General features: G+C 37.4%; 1 non-coding gene across 1 annotated transcript; it reads right to left on the bottom strand.

Annotated features, from left to right (window-relative positions):
- Positions 1-347: 347 nt before the first annotated feature.
- On the bottom strand, positions 348-454 carry LOC140852704 (small nucleolar RNA R71). The gene has a single exon (XR_012135606.1). It is a non-coding gene; the product is annotated as a small nucleolar RNA R71 (small nucleolar RNA).
- Positions 455-6337: the final 5883 nt, after the last annotated feature.

Raw genomic sequence — 6337 nt, forward strand, 5'->3', positions numbered from 1 at the left:
TGACCCTTAAGGATTTGTGTTATCCGGTTGGCTCCATCCAACCATCTTGTATCAGGTTGCCACAACCCACAGCTAACAATTTTGAAATCAAACCTCAAATCATAAATATGCTTCCAAAATTCACAGGATTAGAAGATGCTTATATATTTATTAGAGAATTTGAGGAGGTATGTGCAACCATGAAACTGCAATTAACAGAGGATGAGGTCAAACTTAGATTAATCAACTTTGCCCTTAAGGACAATGCTAAGAAGTGGCTTTATAGTCTGCCAAACTATTCTGTCACTACTTGGGAGGGCTTTGTGAGAACATTTTTAAAAAAGTATTTCCCCCATCATAAAACAGCTAGGATTAGGAATGAAATAAATCAATTTTACCAACTAGCTGGTGAATCATTTTGGAAGTACTTTGATCGTTTCAAGAATCTTTTGACCCAATGCCCACACCATGGAATAGAAACTTGGAGACTATGCCAGATCATCTATGAGGGGTTAGATTCAAACTCAAGAACCATGCTAGAGTCCATGTGCCAAGGCCAATTTATGGACAAAGAAACTACTGAAGCTTGGCAATTCTTAGAAGACCTAGCCGAGAAAAATTTACAGTGGGAAACAACTAGGGAACCTGATAAAGCTACACCTTCAAGAGGAGGAATGCATCAAATTCAACCAACCCTAGCATCAGAGGCCAAGATTGCAACCTTAACACGTAGATTGGAAGCCTTAGAATTACAGAGACCAGCCAATGTAAATCAAATATCTGCACCCATGTGTAAAGGGTGCAATGCACCAGACCATGTCTTAGAAGAATGTTCCTACTCGAATGAGTGTGCACAGGTGAATGCCACCTATCAAGGACCATTGAACAATCCTTATGCACCCACATATAACCCAGGTTGGAGGAATCACCCGAATTTCTCATGGTCCCAGAATCCTAATGTAGGTAATCCAAATTTCAATCAGCAAAATCTAAGGTCCAACCCAGTGATGAACAACCCGCCAGGCTTCCATGATAATGACAAAAAAATTACCTCTTTAGAGAAAAGCCTAGAAGCCATGATGAAAACACATACCAGCTTTATGCAAACTACGGGTCAACTCATAAATAATAACACCCAAGCTATAGCCCGTCTGGAAATGCAAGTAAGTCAGCTGGCTTCGACTATTAGTGAACGAGAACATGGTAGGTTACCTAGCCAACATGAGCCAAATCCTAGGAACCAAAATGGTCCACGACCCCAACAAGGAAACCAAGTTAATGGTATAAATGCCATTCATACCTTAAGATCAGGAAAACAAATAGACAATAAGGTAGTTGCACTTGATGATATAGATGACTCATCTGCCGAGTCACCTTCTAAAACTACTACCTTTCAACCTCAAGCACCAGAAACTGAAAATTCACCTAGTCCAGTACTTAAAAGTCCTAGAGCTCCTTTTCCAAACAGACTGAAATCCAATAAATCTGAACATTTAGACAAAATTTTAGAGGTATTTAAACAAGTCCAAGTTAATATTCCTCTTTTAGATATAATCCATCAGGTTCCAACTTATGCCAAATTTTTAAAAGATCTCTGCACTAGGAAAAGGACCACTAATGTACCAAAGAAAGCATTTTTGGCTGCAAGTGTCAGTTCATACCTATCTAGCCATGTGCCAATTAAATATAAGGACCCTGGAGCTCCAACAATTTCTTGTGTTATTGGAGAAACCAATATAAAAAAGGCCTTGCTAGATCTAGGAGCTAGTGTGAATATCCTTCCATATTCGGTGTATGAACAACTAGGATTAGAAAAACTTCAACCTACTGGGATCACATTACAGTTAGCCGATAGATCTCTCAGGATCCCTAAGGGAATGGTCGAGGATGTTCTGATAAAGGTTGAAAATTTCATTTTTCTGTAGATTTTATTGTTTTAGAGACTGAGCCAGTTGCGAATCCTAAAGGACATATACCTGTCATTTTAGGAAGACCATTCTTAGCTACGGCCAATGCTGAAATCAATTGTCGAAATGGTCTAATGAAGTTATCCTTTGGGAATATGACCATTGAGCTTAATGTTTTTAACTTAGAACAGGAATCCTCTTCTCATGCTGATGTCAATGTAGTCCAAGATGGTATTTATGAATCCATTGACATTAGTGATGATGAAGTCGACCTAGAGTCTAACCCCTGGTTAATCCATGAGTCTGAGGATGTCAATGAAATACTTAAAGAAAATCAGATTAATCAGGAATCGACACTTCCTACTGAACCAATCATTGAGATGGTGAACTCATCACCTAAACCATCGATAGAGGAAGCACCCATTTTAGAACTGAAGCCCCTCCCAGAACATCTCAAGTATGCATATCTAGGACCCAAAGAAACTTTGCCTGTAATTATTGCATCAGACCTAGATCCCAAGCAAGAGGAGGAGTTATTGTCAGTTCTAAAAGCAAATCAAGAGGCAATAGGTTGGACCATAGCAGATATCAAAGGAATAAGCCCTTCTATAGTTCAACATAGAATATACTTAGAGGAAGAGGCTAAACCAACAAGAGAAGCCCAAAGAAGGCTTAATCCAGTTATGAAGGATGTAGTTAAAAAGGAGATTCTGAAACTCCTAGATAGTGGAATAATTTATCCTATTTCTGATAGCTCTTGGGTAAGCCCAGTTCAAGTAGTACCCAAGAAATCTGGGGTAACAGTGGTCCAAAATGATGCAAACGAACTTATCCCAACTAGGACCCAAACGGGATGGAGGGTCTGTATAGACTATAGAAAGTTGAATGCTGCGACAAGGAAAGATCACTTTCCTTTGCCATTTATTGATCAAATGTTGGAAAGACTAGCCGGACAAGAGTTTTACTGTTTTCTTGATGGATACTCCGGTTACAACCAGATCCCCATAGCCGCTGAAGATCAAGAAAAGACTACATTCACCTGTCCATTTGGTACTTTTGCCTATAGACGAATGCCCTTTGGACTATGTAATGCACCGGCAACCTTTCAGAGATGCATGATCAGCATATTTCAGATATGATAGAACGATTTCTAGAAATTTTTATGGATGACTTTTCTGTTTTTGGTCTAACCTTCTCCGAGTGTCTGAATCACCTGCAATTAGTTCTAGAACGATGTAAGGAGAAGCACCTAGTTCTCAACTGGGAAAAATATCAGTTTATGGTCAAACAGGGAATAGTTCTTGGCCATGTCATTTCTAAAAAGGGGATTGAAGTGGACAAGGCCAAAATAGATCTAATTGCAAGTCTTCCACCACCTAAATCTGTGAAAGAAATACGTTCATTTTTAGGTCATGCTGGATTCTATAGAAGGTTTATTGCCAACTTTAGCAAAGTAGCACGTCCACTGACTAATCTTTTGGCAAAGGATACTAAATTTGAATTTACTCATGAGTGCTTGGAATCCTTTGAATTTCTAAAAAATGCACTTGTATCAGCTCCAATCATTCATCCTCCTGTCTGGTCTGAACCATTTGAATTAATGTGTGATGCGTCCGATCATGTTGTGGGCGCAATCTTAGGTCAACGAATAAATAAGCTGCCTAGAGTGATATATTATGCAAGTAAAACCTTAAATGATGCGCAGCTTAACTACACCACAACTGAGAAAGAGTTCCTTGCCGTTGTCTTTGCTTTAGAGAAATTTAGATCTTATTTGGTTGGGACCCACACCATTGTTTACACCGATCACTCAGCCATTAGACATCTCCTAGCAAAGAAGGATGCCAAGGCACGTTTAATCAGATGGATTTTGCTCCTTCAAGAATTTGACCTAGAAATTAGGGACAAGAAAGGCACTGAGAACGTTGTAGCAGATCATTTGTCCCGAATTCCAGTTGCACCATCTAGTGAACCACCCATCAATGAATCTTTCCCAGATGAGCAACTCATGTCTTTGTCTACTGAACCTTGGTTTGCTGATATTGTAAATTATTTAGCCATAGGCAAGATACCTTCTCATTGGACTAAGCAGGATAAATATAAATTCTTTGCCCAAGTGAAGTATTTCATTTGGGATGATCCTTATCTTTTTAAACAATGTCCTGATCAAATTATTAGAAGGTGTATCCCAGATAACGAAGTCATGAATATTTTATCTTTTTGTCATGATCAAGCATGTGGGGGTCACTTCGCGTCTAAGAAAACTGCTGCTAAGGTTCTCCAATGTGGTTTTTATTGGCCCAATTTGTTTAAGGATGCTCACGAATATTGTAAAATTGTGCTCAATGTCAGAAAATGGGCCGAATCACCAAGCGACACATGATGCCACTCAACCCAATCTTGGTAGTTGAAGTTTTTGATGTTTGGGGATCGATTTCATGGGACCATTTCCAAATTCCTTTGGAAATGAATATATTCTAGTAGCAGTTGATTATGTTTCAAAATGGGTAGAAGCAATTGCATGTAGAACACCCGATAGCAAAATGGTCATTAAGTTTCTTAAAGAAAATATTCTCTCCCGTTTCGGTATTCCTAGGGCAATCATTAGTAATCGGGGAACCCATTTTGTAACCGACCTTTTGCAACATTGATTGAAAAAGTATAATGTCACCCACAAATTGGCCACACCATATCATCCTCAAACTAGTGGGCAAGTTGAAGTGTCAAACCGACAAATCAAACAGATCCTGGAAAAAAACTGTTAATGCCAATAGAAAGGATTGGTCTTTAAAATTAATTGATGCACTTTGGGCATACCGAACCGCTTTCAAGACAATCTAGGAATGTCTCCTTATAGGATTGTGTTTGGTAAACCATGTCACTTGCCTATTGAGATAGAACACAAAGCCATGTGGGCCATCAAACAACTAAATATAAATTTGAACGATGCTGGAAACCATAGGAAGCTTCAATTGAATGAATTAGAAGAACTTAGAAATGAAAGCCTATGAAATGCCAAGGATATACAAGGAACGAACCAAAGCATTTCATGATCAATCAATTATAAGAAAAACTTTCAATATCGGACAAAAGGTGCTCTTATATAACTCTAGATTACATCTGTTTCCAGGAAAGCTTAGGTCTAGATGGACAGGACCATTTTTAGTAAAGGAAGTTTTTCACACGGAGCTGTTGAGATTGAAAACCCAAGTAATGGTGTTATCTTTAAAGTTAATGGTCAACGATTAAAACCATTCTTGGAATTACCTGTCAAGACTGTTGAAGATGCCATGGTTCTTTATGAACCAACTTATTCTGATTAAGTTGCTTCGAGGTTTGGTCTGGCTGAAGACATAAAACTTAGCGCTTCTGGGAGGCAACCCAGCTTATTTAATTTCTAATGCTTTCTTTGTTTTCAGTTTGCTTAGGACAAATAAATTAGATAAACTCCATTGGGGACAATGTCGGTCAAGTTGAGGGGAGAGCTTGAACAAAATCAGGTGTTATCATTTCCTTTTCCTTCCACTATGAGTTATTTCTTGCATTTAATATATTATGTAAAAAAAAAAATAATAATAATAATAAAAAATATATATATATATATGAAATAAATTAATCTATAAAAGAAATAAGAGTAAGTTAGAAAGTATTTGCTAATGTAGTGAGTCACGGAGAAGATTAGCTGGTTAGACTCTTGGTGGCTTAGGTCATTTAAAGACTATTAGCACTTCCAATTGCACATGCACACTAACAAGGTAAAGTAGGTGTTAATTGTAAGGCCAATTAAGGATTTGAGTATTATTTAAATTAGATAATTTTCTCTACACCCCAATTGAAGAAATTTGAATTTAAGGAAAGAGCTACCTGCCTGAAATAAAATGCAAAACACAGAGTAAATGTGGATTGCCCTAAGCCTAGTAACCGGGTCTCTTCACCTAAGTCAAGTGTTGAGATTCGCGTCAAACGGTGGTGGGAAGGCCAGGATGCTCAGCAAAAAAAAAAAAAAAAAAAAAAAAAAAAAAAACAGTGTGAAAGCTACCTTAGTTCTTTGTTTAATCTGGGGTGTATAGAAAATTAATCGAACTAAGTTATGAAAAATGATACAATTGGCCTGTACAAGTTAATACTGAAATACTAAGTTAGTTATCACTCACACAAGTGCTATAAAACTTTAAGTGTACTCTAAGAAAGCTTCTAAGTAGACTGACTACCGATTCTAATTCGAAGCTCATTACTTAGTAATACTAGAAAACTTCTTGAATTTCGATCTTAAATTAATTTGCAAAGGAAGGATCTTTTTGGAATATGATCTTATTTTGGTACATTGCTAAGGGACTAGCAATGATTAAGTTGGGGGGTGTGATTTATGTCACAAATTGACATAAAAAGTATCAATTAATATCTAAATTATCTAACTTTATTAAGAAATTGATACTTGTTATTATATTTTG

The sequence above is a fragment of the Elaeis guineensis genome, chromosome 11, assembly GCF_000442705.2.
Source record: "Elaeis guineensis isolate ETL-2024a chromosome 11, EG11, whole genome shotgun sequence".
NCBI classification, from domain to species: Eukaryota; Viridiplantae; Streptophyta; class Magnoliopsida; order Arecales; family Arecaceae; genus Elaeis; species Elaeis guineensis.